This window comes from Lactuca virosa, chromosome 3 (assembly GCF_052849685.1).
Source record: "Lactuca virosa cultivar CGN04683 chromosome 3, Lactuca_virosa_CGN04683_v6, whole genome shotgun sequence".
NCBI classification, from domain to species: Eukaryota; Viridiplantae; Streptophyta; class Magnoliopsida; order Asterales; family Asteraceae; genus Lactuca; species Lactuca virosa.
The window spans coordinates 427576116-427594124 of NC_136428.1; positions in this window are offsets into that span (position 1 = coordinate 427576116).

Sequence of the window (18009 nt, forward strand, 5' to 3'; positions counted from 1 at the left end):
GTCAAAGGGTTTTGAGAAAGAACAAGGTGTGTGATGCGTGCGACCAGCCGAGCTCAAGTAAGTTTTCCCCAAGATACCCATACCTGTTATAATAAGTTATATGATATATGATTCTGAGGACTGCATGCTAGATTAGGGCTAAGGATCTAGGAGGATGCCTTGTATGCCTGATGTATATGATTCTGAGAACTGCATGCTAGAATAGGGCCAAGGATCTAGGAAGGATTCCTTATATGCCTGTTGTACGAGCAGTATGTTAGGACTGTTTAGTCAGTAGTAGGATAGCCTGATTAGGTTATGCCTGATGCGGTTACTCGATGCACGAATGCTGCTTGCTTTGTGCTTAAGGGGTCCTGACTAACTTTAACTAACTAGTGAGCGGATATTTATCAGTACTCGCAAGCTAGTTAGGGAAGGGAAGTAGGGACTCCTAGTGCAGCAGATGGTGAAGAGTAGGTCAGAGAGTGCCCCAGGAAATCCAGGGATGAGACTAGAAGGAAAGGGATATTGGTTAAGGGACCTGGTGAAGTCGAGACAGTCCTTGAGGAAAGTACGGATAGATGTGGAAGGTAGTATGGGCTCGTACTACTGGAAGCAGAGGATCCGTACTCGAATCAAAGAAGGTTGAGACAGAACTGGGAACCTTGGAGAGTGTGTTAGAACTCTCGAGAGTATGTATGATCCTGACATTTATGCGTGTATTTTCAGCATGGTGACCACGCGACATGGAGCAGGAGGTTCCGGATCAGGATCAGGATCAGGCTCGGGTGCAGGATCCGAGCAGGTTGATGACGGGCTGCGCGAGTTCATCGCGTCTGAGATCACGAGAGGCATTCTTGAGTCGACCCCGGTCATTTTCGGGTCGATCAAGGAAGGGACTGTTGAGCTGATGGAGGATCGCCTCCGGGCATTCAGGAGTGATATGGCATCTAGCCAGACGAGTACGCACACACTATCCTTTAAGGACTTCCGTGGGAGTGGTGCGCCGGATTATCACGGGGTGAAAGACCCCATCGCTGCCAAGAGATGGATCGCAGACATTGAGTCTGCGCAGTTGACGAGCTTCTTCCTGGAAGGGTCGAAGGTCCGCTTTGCTGCGGGATGTTTGAGGGATAGAGCTAGAGACTGGTGGGAGTCGATTGGTAACTCATTGAGAGCCCCAGCCGTCGAGGCTATGACGTGGTCAGATTTCGTGACCAGATTCAGAGCTGAGTTTGCGCCGGCTGTAGAGCTTCAGCAGCTGGCCAGAGAGTTTTTGGATATGAGGCAGACTACGGAGACTGTGGCAGAGATCACCGCCAAGTTCCGGGAGAGAGCATTGTTGGTACCCCAGTATGCGGGGGATGAGGAGATGCAGAAGACCCGCTACCATGATATGTTGAGGGCTGATATTCGGGAGCATGTCAGCTACTCTGCCTACCCGACCCTGGAGTCCATGATTGCCAGGGCGCGGGAGAAGGATCTCGATTTGGAGCATGTGAGGAAGAGGAAAGCTGAGTCTGAGCAGGTTACAGGGGTTTCGGGGAAGAAACCCAAGGGATCTGACGTTAGGTCGAAGGGCCAGCCGGGCCAGAGCCGCTGCAGGAAGTGCGGCAGGCCGCATGAGGGAGCTTGTACAGCAGGATCGTCAGGCTGCTACAAGTGCGGCAAGACGGGGCACTTTGGCAGGGATTGTACTGCCCCCGCCCCCACAGTACAGATGACAGACCTGATTTGCTTCCATTGCAATCAGAGGGGCCACAAAAAGGCCAATTGCCCGAGATTGACAGCAGCGCCAACAGCGGCGCCGGTTTCAGCGACAACGCAGGTTGCAGATGGCCGGAAGGCCAAGACAGAGGCTCCAGTGGTGCGGAGCCTAGTATTTCAGTTGACAGCCGAGGAGGCACGCGCTACACCCGATGTAGTGACGGGTATTATTCCTTTCTTATGCTTTTATTTTATGGCGCTGTGATCTTGATATGTTATGTATGTGCTCTGTTTAGGATCGTTCCATGTGAACGGTATCCCAGTTCAGGTATTGTTTGATTCGGGTGCTACCCGATCGTTTGTCTCTCTTGCGCTTAGCAAGAAGTTTCCTGATTCGTCGGGCACGTTAGATTTCCCTCTAGAGGTCGAGATTGCGGACGACCGGTCAGTGCGAGCATCAGAGGTCTACCGAGATTGCGTCCTGCGACTGGTTGAGGAGCGTTATCTGGTAGATCTGGTTCACATACCTTTGCGGGGAAACAAGGTTATTATCGGTATGGATTGGCTAAGCCCCAATGGGGCAGTGATTGACTGTGCGCAACAGTTGGTGCGAATCAGGACCCCAAGTGGGGAAGAGCTGGTGATTCAGGGCGAGAGGCCACAGCAAGGACCAGCTTTATGTTCAGCAGCGAGAGCTAAGCGTTACCTTCAGCAGGGTTACGCAGGATTTGTTGCCTTTGTGATGGATACCTGGGAGATGGGTAAGGCAACGGTGAGCGATGTGCCCGTGGTACGAGAGTTTGCGGACGTATTCCCCGAGGAGTTGCCTGGGATAACTCCGGAGAGGCAGGTAGAGTTCAGGATTGAACTAGTCCCTGGTGCGGCTCCGATGGCCAAGGCACCGTATCGGTTGGCTCCTCCTAAGATGTAGGAGTTGTCTACACAGCTGCAGGAGCTGTTAGACAAGGGGTTTATTAGACCGAGAAGTTCACCCTGGGAGCCCCGATTCTGTTTGTGAAGAAGAAAGACGGGTCGCATCGGATGTGTATAGATTATAGGGAGCTGAATAAGGTAACGGTGAAGAACCGTTACCCACTCCCGAGGATTGATGACCTCTTTGACCAGCTACAGGGAGCATCTTGGTTCTCCAAGATTGATTTGCGATCAGGGTATCATCAGATGAGGGTCAGAGAGGAAGATGTACAGAAGACTGCGTTCCGGACGCGCTATGGCCACTATGAGTTTGTGGTGATGCCTTTCGGGCTCACCAATGCTCCTGCCGCGTTCATGGACCTCATGAACCGCGTGTGTAGACCGATGTTAGACCGGTCTGTGATAGTGTTTATTGACGATATCTTGGTTTACTCCAAGATGCGAGAGCAGCATGAGGAGCATCTGCAAGAGGTTCTGGAGACTTTGAGAAGGGAGAGCTTGTATGCTAAGTTCTCCCAGTGTGAGTTCTGGTTGTGCGAGGTGCAGTTTCTTGGGCACCTTATCAACCAGAACGGGATATCGGTGGACCCGGCCAAGGTTGAGGTCGTGATGAGGTGGGAAGTCCCGAGGTCTCCATCTGAGATTCGGAGCTTTCTGGGATTGGCAGGCTACTATCGGAGATTCATTCAGGACTTCTCCAAGATAGTCGTGCCCCTGACCAGGCTGACGAGGAAAGCCGTGGTCTTTCGCTGGGGGCCTGAGCAGCAGGCCGCATTCGAGACACTGAGACAGAGATTGTGCGAGGCGCCAATCTTAGCCCTGCCAGAGGGCATGGGGGATTTTGTGGTATATTGTGATGCGTCCATCTCAGGGTTGGGCGCGGTACTGATGCAGAGTGGACATGTTATTGCATACGCTTCGAGGCAGCTGAAGCCTCACGAGGCGAATTACCCGATGCATGATTTGGAGCCGGGGGCTGTTGTTTTTTCCCTCAAGATTTGGCGTCATTACCTCTATGGTGTTCGTTGTACCATCTACACGGACCACAAGAGTTTGAGGTACCTCATGGATCAGCCGAACCTGAACATGAGGCAGCGTCGGTGGCTGGATGTGGTGAAGGATTATGATTGCAAGATCCTCTACCACCCGGGGAAGGCCAATGCCGTGGCCGATGCGCTTAGCCACAAGACAGCGCCAATCAGGGACATCTGTCTGAGGATGACAGTGGTGACTCCACTATTGGAGCGGATCCGGGAGGCTCAGCAGGAGGCTATGAAGGAGGAACATCGGAAGAGCGAGCGTATAGTGGGCCAGGTTTCCTCCTTCGATTATGATAGCCGAGGGTTATTGACTCTTCACCGTAGGGTGTGGGTCCCTTATCATGGAGGCGTGTGCCAGATCCTGATGGAGGAGGCACACAAATCCAGATTTTCTATCCATCCCGGAGCGACGAAGATGTATAGAGATCTTCGTCTTGATTATTGGTGGCCCTGCATGAAGCGGGACGTAGCATGGTATGTGGAGCGATGCTTGACCTGCAGGAAGGTCAAGGCCGAGCACCAGAGGCCACACGGCAAGATGCAGCCGTTAGATATTCCCATGTGGAAATGGGAAGATATTACCATGGATTTCATCACCAAGCTTCCCAAGACTGCACGGGGAGTGGATTCGATTTGGGTAATCGTGGATCGGTTGACCAAGAGTGCCCATTTCATACCGATCCAGGAGAGCATCTCGGCCGAGAAGTTGGCCGACATCTATATCCGAGAGGTGGTATCTCGGCACAGAGTGCCAGTTTCAGTGATTTCCGACAGGGATGTTCGGTTCACTTCCAGGTTTTGGAAGAAGTTTCATGACGAGCTGGGTACTCGACTGCATTTTAGCACCGCCTTTCACCCGCAGACGGATGGTCAGAGCGAGCGGACCATCCAGACGCTAGAGGATATGCTGTGGGCATGTGTTTTAGACTTCGGAGGTAGCTGGGATACCTACCTTCCGTTGGCGGAGTTCTCGTATAATAATAGCTATCATGCGAGTATTGACCGTCCTCCCTTCGAGATGTTATACGGGAGGAAGTGCAGAACCCCGATATGTTGGGGTGAGGTTGGCCAGAGGGTCATGGGGAGCACCGAAGTGGTGCTCAAGACGACAGAGAGGATTCAGCAGGTTCGGAGCAGACTTCAGACTGCTCAGAGTCGGCAGAAAAGTTATGCCGACAAGCGTCGATCGGACCTGGAGTTTCAGGTCGGGGATATGGTTCTCCTGAAGGTGTCGCCATGGAAGGGCGTCATCCGATTCAGGAAAAGGGGCAAGTTGGGTCCCAGGTATATTGGACCCTTCAGGGTTATAGCCCGGGTGGGCAAGGTGGCATATAGGTTGGATCTGCCAGCCGAACTCAGCCAGATTCATAGCACTTTTCACGTCTCCCAGTTACGGAAATGTTTGGTGGATGACTCGGCAGTGGTACCATTAAAGGATATTCAGGTCGATGACAGCCTGAATTATATTGAGAGGCCTGTAGCGATTCTCGACCGGAAGTCGAAGGATCTGAGGAACAAGAGGGTGGAGCTCGTGAAGGTGCAATGGCAGCACCGGAAGGGCTCGGAATGGACCTGGGAGCCGGTGGATGAGATGATGGAGCATTACCCAGAGCTATTCCAGGATCGAGCAGCAGACTTCGAGGACGAAGTCTAAAATAAGTGGGGGAGATTTGTAGCACCTGGTTCCTGGTATGTATTTTATTTAAGTAATTTTGCATTTTTGGCCTGGGACTCGGCGAGTTGAAGGCCCAACTCGCCGAGTAGAAGCGGGACGAGACGCGGGATTTAAGTGATGGACTCGTCGAGTCGGGTCCCGAACTCGACGAGTAGGCTCTGACTGGACAAAACCCTAATCTGAGGGTTTGCACCCTATTTAAACAACCTTATACAGCCTCCATCTCCCCTTTATGCTCCCAGAAACCCTCCATAGCAAACCCTAAGTGTTGTGGTGCAAGATCTAAGGCTTTTGAGTGATTTTTGTGGGTTTTGACCTCAAGGAAGGAGGAAGAGCGTAGAAGGATCAAGAGGAGACTGAAGGATTCGAGTTTGGTTCATCATTTGCAGTCTTTGAAAGGTATAAAGTCTATACCTTGCTTGCTTGTTTGTTAGATCCCTTTTTGGGGAAGATTTAGGGCTTTTTAAGCCATATGAGGTAGCCAACCATGTTTGCAAACATGGTTGGGGGTCAAGACTTCGGATCTAAGTCTTGGGAGGGGTCACAAGGCAGATTTGGGTTGCTTTTGCACTCAAGGAAGGCCCCATGCAACATAAGAGCCTTTTAGGCTCAAAAGTCCCATGCATGCACGTAAAGTTCGAAACTTTACGTGCTAGATCGAGCTTAGGGGCTTGGATCTATCTTTTGGTCAAAGGTTGTACATCAGAAATCGAGGATTTAGGGTGTGGACGTTATCGACTCGGCGAGTCCGTTCTTGGGACTCGACGAGTCCAAGGCATAAAGTCCCATGTCTGTTGAGGGTCAAAAGAACTCAGTTGGGTGTTAGAAAAGTTGTAGAAGGTCCGAAGGAGTGACCCAAGGTATTGGACTTAGCCTTAGACCTGGAGTTCATGGGACTCGACGAGTGCTAGAACAGACTCGGCGAGTCCAAGGCAATCTCCTTATGGTTGAAGATGAACTCGACGAGTTGTTCATACAACTCGGCGAGTCAAGGTCAGAACTTGTTCATCAGATGAAGGTGAACTCGACGAGTTGTTCATACAACTCAGCGAGTCGGATGAAGGTTCATTCGATGTTCATATCGATGAGGAACTCGTCGATTCGTTGCTAAACTCGACGAGTAGAGTCGTGGATGAGGACAGTTGAAGAGATAGGGACTCGACGAGTTGGCGACCCAACTCGGCGAGTCGGGTCAACTGGAAGTTGACTTTGACTTTGACTTGGACTTGGCCAGGGGTAAAAAGGTCATTTTATCCTAAGAATAGATTTCAGACTCTGATTAAGTGTTTTGTGGGGATTATAGCCGGAGGATTTCCGAAGCAGCAGCAGACAGAGATTTCCCGCACAGATTATCAGCAGCTACTCGTTCGAGGTGAGTTACCTTCCAGTAGCGGTGGGTCTACGGCCACAATGTCGGCCCACCAGTAGGAGTTGTATGTTGGATGATTGTCTTGGTGATATTCATCTAGGTTTGCTACTACCTGATATGTTATATGCTAGCATGATATGTATATGTGACAGTAGTAGAGTCCGGTTGTTAGGACCGGAGGGTAGGTCAGACACCCCAGATATGTCTGACAGTATGTGATGATATGATTATATGCTGGCATGATATATTATATGTGATAGTGGTAGTGGGGAGGGAATAGTCCTCAAGTTCGGTTGTCAGGACCGAAGGGTAGGTCGGACACCCCAGAAACGTCTGACAGTATGTTTACGTTATGATATATGTGATAGTAGCAGTAGGGGGTGGAATAGTCCCCGAGGTTCGGTTGATAGGACCGAAGGGTAGGTCAGCACCCCAGAATGGCTTGACATGGGTAGGTCAGCACCCCAGAATGGCTTGACACAGGTAGGTCGGCACCCCAAAATGGCCGTACTGGGTAGGTCGGGCACCCCAGAATTGCCCGGCAGTATGAATGCGATATGTCTGTATGGTATGTGGTATGATGGGGGAACTCGCGAAGCTTTGTGCTTACAGTTTTAGTTTTGGTTTCAGGTACCTCTTCGTCTAAGGGGAAGGAGCCGGCAGTATAGCAGCGCATCACACACACACATGATTTCGGCATGGAGTTTTCTGGGATTGTACTCTGATTGATTTTACTTTGACATTATGATTTCAGACACATTGTTATAGTTTTGTTTGCAAATGATATGGCTTGGGAAATTTTTTGGTAAACTATGTTGAGAATTACTTAATTTTAAAAAAAATTGGGCTTGGAAATTGGGATGTTACATTTGGAATCATTGATGTTGTTAGGATTCAAGAAATATTAGTCGGGTTTTCAAGAATTCTGTTGTTTTGGGAAGGGTTACTTGGGTGCACTAGTGTTGGTAAGCACCGGTCGTCAACAGATTGATCATTGGAACGTAAGAAGGATTGGAAATCCTTCAATTTTCATGTGCCGAGCGGACTTAGTTGAATCTAAGTGGGGGAGAATCGTCCAGGTAGCCAGAACAGAAGCAAGGGTGAAACGAGGATACGTATAGCATCCCCATCGGAGAAAGGAAGACGGCCCTAGTGGCTGTCTGGATATAGGATTCTACAGGATGGGAGTTCGGGAAACTCCCCAACATTGGATCGCGTCTTCTGGACGTCAGATATCAGGCTTTGGGGGAGGGAACCAAGTGGGGTTCCATTCATGGATGGAGTTCAGTTTGGGTGATTGGTCTAGTGCGTGCTCGACTCTGTATGCGTTTCGAATCAACATATTAGGGGTAAGGAATTGGGTTGTGTTTGTGTTAGGATGAAAGTGTTGTAAAACTATGGGGGAGCCGTAGCATTCACTAATGGTCAGTTGGAGTGAAAGTGTTGTAAGACTACAGGGGAGCCATAGCATTTACTAATGGTCAGTTGGAGTGAAAGTGTTGTAAGACTACTGGGGAGGCGTAGCATTACTAATGGTCAGTTGAGGGTGAAAGTGTTGTAAGACTACGGGGGAGCCATAACATTCATTAATGGTCAGTTAGGATGAAAGTGTTGTAAGACTACGGGGGAGCCGTAGCATTCACTCATGGTCAGTAGGGTGAAGTGTTGTAAGACTACGGGGGAGCCGTAGCATTCACTAGTAGTCAGATAGTGTGGAGAGTGTTGTAAGACTGCGAGGGAGCCGTAGCGTTCACAATCGGTCAGATAGTGCGGGAAGTGCAGAAAGACTGCAGGGTAGCCGTGGCATTCACGGATTCGTTCAGATGACTTAGGCCAGGATGGGCCAGTTCGCAAGGTTGTGAGTAGGTCACAACACAACAAAAGTTAGGAAACGGTAGGTCGAAGGAGACCGGGTATGATGTAAGACTACAGTTATTCTAGTAGCATTCACCTTTTGCGTCGGATTCAGTGGCGACAGGTTATCAGCCTATCATGATCGGATGGATCAAAGGATTGAAGGAGACATGAGTGGCGGTATAGATAGGGAAATTATTGTCAGACAAGGTATCCTTCGGAGGTTATGTGGCAATGATGTGCGTGTGTCCTGGCCCAACAATCGATTAGGTGACCGATGTTTTGAGCAGTTGACAGATAAGGTGAGATCAGGGAGGTCACGGCTGCCTTGGAGAGCAGTAAGTGGTAGCAAGAAGAGTCGAGGTGGGTTCAATGACTTGGGATTCGTGTGTGGAGTCGCTTATATTTGGGTTGTACACTAAGTTGTTTGTAGTTGGATTAAATAATCTCAGAGTGGTTGATCTGACCCTGTTGTGCAGCTCTCGTCTGAGTCTAACCGTTGCAGGGATGAGTCATTTACTCGAAGGATTATCAGATCCACGTTGAGTTGGGTGTTCAGCACCGGCACATAGTAAGTGGAAGCAGGCAGTAATTAGAAACGAGGTAACCAGCACTGGGAGTGGCTGGAGATTTAGTTTCAGTGAAGGATCTATCCTTCACAGGGATAGTAAAGGTTGTTGCGTATGAACAGCTGCCTTGGGAAGGTCGTGGACTGCGCAGGGTAAAGGGTGAACCCCTTGGATGTCAAGTGTAAGTACCAGAAGGATTGTCGGTTGGGTAAGAGTGATGTATCTAGGATTGACAGTGATTAGAGTACCCTCAAGATTTTTAACTCTAAGGGTTAGCTTTTCCCTCAGGAAGACCGGATGGAAGGCCAATAAAAGCTGTCTTTCGAGGATTGGAACGAGCAGATGGAGTTATGCATCGTATATAACTGTTGTGAGATGTATGCATGGTAGGTGATAGATAGCGGAAGCTGAGGGCGTGACCCGTGAGGAGTATCCGAGACGGGTAACCGCAGAAGACTTCGAGGACGAAGTCTAGTTTAAGTGGGGGAGAGTTGTAACACCCGAAATCCAGAAGGCTAATTAAAGGAAGAAAACCCCCAAGAAAAGAAGGTCTACTCGCCGATTCCAAGGGTGTAACAACCCGTTATTTCGAATCAATGTAATAGTATAGATCAAATCGTAGTTCTTTTCAAAATAATAAAGAGAAATTTTTGCATACTATGTTCATTTACATAATCGACCCTCAAAAATGAAATGTTAAATAAACTTGTTTGGAATGAATATAGTTATAGAGATCGTGTCAAGGATTTCAAAAATATAAAGAACGCCCAAATCCGAGTTATAACGAAGAAGTTACGACCTATCGAAGTTCCGCGACAAAACCGGCAAAACACTGTACAGCGTAAAAAGTGAGTTTACAATAAAATGCTTTTTATCCTTAAACATCTAAATGAAAGTCGTAAAATAAGTTAAACCGTGAACACACATAAAAAGAACCTCCAAATCTGACTTCGTATGAAGAAGTTATGATTTTTCTAAGTTTCGACACGACAGTACACAACCCAAAATTCGAAAATTGGATCGAGCAACTTTCGGCCAAAACAACCTAAACGAGAATCGGAGATCTTATCAAAAGAAATCCAACGGTAGAAAGACAGACGAACACGGACGTCGGATGAAGAAGTTATGAATTTTTAACGGACTTTTCCTGTCCCGACCTGTTAAAAATATAACTTTAAAAATAAAATCAAAATTAGCCGACGGAGTCTAAACGAAAGTTGTAGAGCATGGTCTCACCTACACGTGGATATAAAGAACGTCAAAAAAGGAGTTCGTATGCGAAAGATATGAATTTTTGAAGTTTGGAAAAAGGAAGTACGCCCCGCATACATGAGTACGCCCAGCATACTCGGAAGCTAGGCCTCAGATTGACCACGTCGCCTCTTTCTTCGCATCTGACACGTATCTCGCTCAATCAACACGTCCAAAGCCAGGTGGACACTACTCCCCGCGTACGAAAAGATTACGCCCAGCGTAATGGGACTAGCCTCGACGCGTGCCTCGTAGCTTCACCACGTCCGAAGATCGGATAAGGCTCAAACCAGTACGCCCCACGTACAAGACGTACGCCCAACGTACTGAGGCTTTCAGCTGTACGCCCAGCGTACATGATAATTACGCCCAGCGTACCGAGGACCAGACCCCTCCTATAAATAGGATGCGAGGCCTCCGGGTTTTGTTTAGAAATTTGAAATCCTCTCTCCACTTAAACATCTCTTTAAGCCTTTCTAAACCCTCTGAAGTCCCGAGAACCTCCTTACCACCTGAAGCAAACCCCGACGCCCTGAAGTTCTCAATTTTAAGCTGAAACTCTGCCCGCGTGAAGTCGCCTTTTCATCAAAAACTCTCAGTTTCATCAAGAAAACTCCTTTCTAAGAAACGAAACGCTGCCCGAATCACCACCTATCAAGTGAGTTTATACCCCTATATTTTCAATATTTTATAATGTTTTAGGGGGGGGAATACAAGTAAAATACAAGGAAATCTTGTATAAATAACAAGTTTCATTCAAATAATTTACGATTGTTATTTTACTAAAATAAACATATTATTTTACCAATTCAGGATTTCATATAAAAACAAACATATAAACTATAATAGGTATAGTTTATGAGTCACGCATACTTATCAATACAGTTGATGGAACTTACATATTTCTTTTCATATTCAGAATAACTTGCGATTACGAAAACAACTATATAAATTATATTAAATATAATTTATGAGATATTTACAAAATATCTATTGCAAGGATATTTTTCATTATTCTACACGTAACTATCAATATAGCATTTGTGAGACACGCTTCGAGTACTTATTTAAGTATAAAACAAAATTCCTAAATATTATAACCAGAGTCTCCTTGAGGGAGAGCGTGACACTTGTGTATAGATCTATACGGGACTGACAATCCCGCACCAGAGCTGTTTGCAACAGCTAGGTCGGCAGACCTGTGGTGACAATTGTCGTACCATATTACGACGCCTGAAGAACGTCGTGTTTCAGGTGAGGCTTAGGTCATCAAGCATGGTTATGATAACTCACAATTTGGTATTGAATAATGCGTTTAGTGTAAGAATAAACAAACAACTTCACATAGTTATATATAATTAAAACTATAAATGGTGAATCTAGATATTTACAACTTCATACAAGTACAAGTACAAATACAGAATACTAGTCTAATACAGAGAAAACTTACTTTTCATAGTTTTATGGGAATTTAAAACTATATCATACTATTTTAGAACACAAATACATATACAACAGAAAATATAGGATTTTCTGGGGAAAACATATTTACATCTTTCGAAGGAACAAATTACAGATTTCAATTACAAACATGCTTATGAACTCACCAACTTAATTGTTGACACTTTTTCAAAACTACTTGTATTTTCATGAAATCGATAAACAGGTACCCACAAGTTTTTATGAAGACGCAGTTTCATATAATTATGTCATTTAATTATACTTTTTGGTGTCAAATATACAATGATTTGAACACAAATGTAATGTTATATTTTATCAATGTAATGAATGTTGTACTTTGATTACTATTGTGCATTGTTGTGATACTACACATGAAGTCATCCATCCCTGAATGTTTCCTCCGTTCCGATTTGGGGGTGTGACAGATTGGTATCAGAGCATTGTTTATAGTGAACTCAGTATATCAATTCATAAAAGATATACAACTATAAATACAATGGGGTCGGAGTGCTCTGACTACAAGTATACTTTTAAGATATAATTATTTTATAAGAAGTATACTAACACTCACACATACATAAATAGTATCACAGTAATAACTATATAAAAGTATTTGGATGTTGGACACTGCAGTTAAACCTAGACAATTATGTAATCCTATATGGGATAAATATAGCCTGATCAACTATTTGTATTTGAGATATGATCAACATGTGTTTTGGAGTGATGGTAGTGTTGCGACAAGTCTAAATACCAAACTCTACTCATACAGAAGAACTTTAGAATAGAACACAAATTTAAAATACTATAGGAGTATTTTGTAAAACTACATTGTTTCTATGCATCTTACCTTTAATTCCTCGTATAGACTTTATGGCAGGATATCCTCCACCTGGAGATCCCTACTTCCCTAACCAAGGGAAAAATGGTTGGGTAGAAGATGATCCTGAAGAAGATCCCGAGGAAGATAGTGAAGAAGAAAATTCATATGGCACAGACTAGGAACCAGAGGTATATAATCCACCACAAGGAGTACAACGCCCAACAGCCAGACAACATTTTCATGGTCCAACCCCAGCATGGGGTGAAGAACTACATAGTTGGAGCCACCAACAAGGACAACGCCCTCCATTTGGTATGAACAGAGATTTCTATGACATCAGTAATGGAGGATCGAATGACAGGGCCCTCCCTGTTATAGTGCGCCGTATTTCTCGTCAGGTTGATTAATCCCGGATATCGATCAAACGAATTCTAGAAATCACAGCTGCCTCCCAACAAAACGCCGCAAATATTCATCGTCTAGGTGGAGATCACTATGAAACCAGACACCACACAGACATGCTCCATGTAGAAATGATTGCTGCTCAAATCGAAATGAGAGCACTTCAAGAGCGTCAGACTACACTTGAGAGGCATTTGAGGGAATCAGAATCCCATGTGGTAGAGCCCAGTACTTGGAGCCGTACTCATCGCAAGTAGTGTTTACACTACTTCTATTTTCTATTTTGATATTAATTAGGATATCGAATGTATATACTACTTTTTACTATATCTAAAACTTCACCCTACGATTAAGTGAATACACTACTCGTAGGTAGTAATGTTGTTTAATTTCATTTTTTTTTATGTAATATACACCTATATCTAGGACAAATTTTCCCAACTTCATGTATAAAACAATATATCAATAAAAATGAAAAGCATTTTACTTCATTAGGAGTCATTACAATTTTCATAAATATCTTGCTTCATAAATTAAGATATGTATTATTCAATTTCACCTGACCTACGATATTGTACTTATCACCATTTTACTAAAACATTATAGATAAAAGATGCCTCCAATAAAATCTAATAGAAAGAACAACAATCCACCAAATCCACCACCGCCGCCACTTCCACAATATGATGTTGCTGTCTTTCAAGAAGCAGTAGCTGCCACCGTGGCAGTAGCAATAACACAGATCAATGCCAGTGGCAACAGTGGGGCAGGTAGTGGTGCCCATCATTCTAATCATGGAGATAGTCATAATCATATGAAGGAATGTTCATACAAAGATTTTACAAATGCTAAACCTCGATCCTTTGATGGCACGGGAGGTGTCATTGCTTTAACTCTTTGGTTCGAGAAAATCGAATCAATATTCGAGATCTGCGCATGCCCCGAGCCTAGAAAAGTGAAATTTACAGCATGCACTTTTACAGATAGAGCTCTCACTTGGTGGAATACCCAAGTCAAATCCCTGACTCTTCCGATAGCCAACAGTATGGTTTGGAATGGTTTGAAAGAACTAATGCTAGCTGAATACTGCCCGAGGGGCGAAATGCAAAAGCTAGAACATGAACTCTGGGGTCTGAAAATGAAGGGCTCCAATATCACTGCTTATACTGCTAGGTTCAGTGACCTGGCTCTACTGTGTTCCGGGATGGTCACCCCGGAAAGCAAGAAGGTGGAAAGGTATATATGGGGATTAACTCCCCCGACTCAAGGGAATGTTTTAGCTGCCAATCCCCATACCTTTGATAGTGCCAAATGTTTGGCACAGACCTTAATAGATCATGGAGTTATTCAAGATTCCATACCGGTTGTTCCTGAAAAGCCCAAAGAAGGAGGCGGTAAAAAGAAATTCTGGAATAAAAGAAAGGGACAGTCATCGCAGGAACCATCTAAGAAGCAAGAAAGTGTGGCGGTACACACTGCTATTGTTCCAACTGTCGTTCCTACTCCTGCAACTACCACTATTTCTGCTACTCCAGCAAACCCGAGTTGATATGCTGGAACTTTGCCAAAGTGCGATAAGTGCAACTTCCATCACACGAGAGTTTGCAAGGAAATGAACTGCAGAAACTGCAACAAAAAGGGGCTTACTGCCCGCTTCTGTAAAGCACCAGCACAACCCATAACTCAAGTCCCCGCCACGGGAATTAGTCAAGCTTGTTATGAGTGTAGCGAAATCGGGCATTACAAGAGAAACTGCCCAAAGACGAAGAATGTTGGGGGCACAGGAAGAGTTTTAGCAATTGGCCACGAAGAAGCAATGGCAGATCCTACCGTGGTTACCGGTACGTTTCTTCTCAACAATTCTTACGCATGCATTCTTTTTGATAGTGGTACGGAGAAAAGTTTTGTGAGCCATGAATTTAAACATCTACTAAAACAAAATCCCCAATCCTTAAAAGACACTTTCACTGTAGAGATGGCTAATGGCAAGACCGAGAGCACAAACGATATATACATAGGGTGTACACTTACTTTAAACAGTTATTCCTTCTAAATAGACCTTATGCCGGTCTCCATAAAAAGCTTTGACATCATTATCGGCATGGACTGGTTAAGTCCTCATCTTGCCAATATTCTATGTTACGAAAAGTCCATTCGCCTCAATTTACCAAATGGTGAATCCCTTGTTATCTATGGTGACAAACCTAGTGCAAAGCTTCAAATCATTTCTTGCATCAAAGCCAAGAAGTATCTTCGCAAAGATTACTATGCCTTCTTAGCTCACGTAGTTGATAAAACACAAGAAGTGAAAAACATCAAGGATATTCCTGAAGTCTGTGATTTCCCTGATGTATTCCTTGAAGATCTTTCAGGAGTTCCTCCTGAAAGCCAAGTCGAATTCCGAATCGACTTGATCCCTGGAGCTAACCCTGTAGATAAAGCCCCGTATCGTCTTGCACCTTCAGAAATGCAAGAACTATCCAGCCAGTTGAATGAACTTCTTAGTAAACGTTTCATTAGACCAAGCTTCTCACCCTGGGGAGCACCGGTCTTGTTCGTGAAAAAGAAGGATGGATCGTTTCGCATGTGCATAGACTATCGGGAATTAAACAAACTTACCATTAAAAACTAATACCCTTTACAACGGATAGATGACCTCTTTGATCAACTCCAAGGAGCTAGTTTCTTCTCCAATATTGACCTGAGATCAGGATACCATCAGCTACGAGTCTAGGAGGCCGGTATTCCAAAGACTGCTTTTAGAACTCATTACGGTCACTACGAATTCGTAGTGATGCCCTTTGGTCTAACGAATACACCCGTAGTATTCATAGACCTGATGAATCGAGTGTGTCGACCTTACTTAGACAAGTTCGTTATAGTCTTCATTGATGATATACTAGTCTATTCTCAGAATAAGGAAGAACACAGCCAACACTTGCGACAAGTTTTGGAAACCTTGAGGGAAGAGAAATTGTACGCGAAGTTCTCAAAATGTGAATTTTGGATTCGAAAGGTGGAGTTCCTAGGTCATGTAGTCAGCAAGGATGGGATATATGTTGACCCCTCCAAGATCAAAGCTATCGAAAATTGGACGACCCCACAAACCCCAACAAAAATTCGTCAATTTCTAGGTCTCGCTGGCTACTACAGGAGATTCATTCAGAACTTTTCAAAGATCGCGAAGCCACTCACCACCTTGACCCAACAGGGTGTGATATTCAAATGGGAGGAGAAACAAGAAACTGCTTTCCAGAAACTAAAGCAAGCTCTTTGCAGCGCACCGATCTTATCCCTCCCAGAAGGGACAAAAGATTTTGTAGTTTACTGCGATGCATCCAAACAAGGGCTAGGCTGTGTTCTTATGCCTCGGGACAGCTTAAGAATCATGAAGTCAACTATACCACACACGATCTCGAACTGGGAGCAGTGGTTTTTGCTCTAAAGATCTGGAGGCATTACCTATACGGTACAAAATGCACAGTCTTTACTGATCACAAAAGCCTCCAGCACATCTTTGATCAGAAAGAACTCAACATGAGACAGCGACAATGGGTAGAACTACTAAATGATTCTGAATGTAAGATTCGTTATCACCCCGGCAAGGCCAATGTGGTAGCAGATGTCCTTAGTTGGAAAGAGTACTCGGGCCGCCGAGTAAAGTCTCTGACCATGACCATCCATTCCCACCTATCCACACATATCAAGGAGGCTTAGCTGGAAGCCTTGAAACCTAAGAACATGACAGGTGAAGTTTTAAGGGGAGTGGAAAAGAACTTGGAAATCAAGGACGACAGATTTCGTTATATCATGAATCGGATCTGGACACCGAAGTTTGGTGGTTACAGAGATGTTTTCATGAATGAAGCCCATAAAACTAGATACTCCATTCACCCGGGTTCAGACAAGATGTATCTGGACCTTAAGAAACTCTATTGGTGGCCAAACATGAAAGATGAAATTGCTACTTATGTGGGCAAGTGTTTAACTTGTGTAAAGCAAAGTAGAATATCAAAAGCCCTCAGGTTTACTTCAACAGCCAGAAATACCTAAGTGGAAGTGGGAGCGGATTACAATGGATTTCATAACCAAGTTACCCAGGACAACGAGTGGTCATGACACCATTTGGGTTATTGTCGATAGATTAACCAAATCCGCACACTTCCTTCCAATAAAAGAAACTGATAAATGGAGAAATTAACAAGGACGTACCTTAAAGAAATAGTACGATTGCATGGTGTGCCAATATCTATTATCTCTGACCGAGATAGTAGATTTACCTCTCGGTTTTGGCAATCATTGCAAAAGTCCTTGGGAACCAATCTTGACATGAGTACAGCGTACCATCCTCAGACCGATGGGCAAAGCGAGAGGACCATAAAAACGCTGGAAGACATGTTAAGAGCTTGTGTGATAGATTTTGGTAAAGCTTGAGACACCCATTTACCACTAGTTGAATTCTCCTACAACAATAGTTATCACACTAGCATCAAAGTTGCACCCTTTGAAGCTCTTTATGGTCATAAGTGCAGATCTCCTCTGTGTTGGGCTGAAGTGGGCGATACGCAACCAGCCAAGAACCAAGTAACCGACAGTACTCTAACCGGTCCCGAGATCATTCGAGAAACCACAGAAAAGATTGTACAAATCTGGGAACGATTGAAAGCTTCTAGAGATAGACAGAAGAGTTATGCGGACAAACGACGAAAACCCTTGGAATTCTAAGTTGGTGACCGCGTCTTGTTAAAGGTCTCACCCTGTAAAGGAATGATACGCTTTGGCAAAAGTGGAAAACTAAGTCCAAGGTACATCGGGCCATTTGAGATTCTTGCTAGAATTGGTCCGGTTGCTTACAAACTCAATCTACCGCATGAACTTAGTTACATGCATCCTGTTTTTCATGTCTCAAATCTCAAAAAGTGTTTGTCCGACGAGACTCTTGTTAT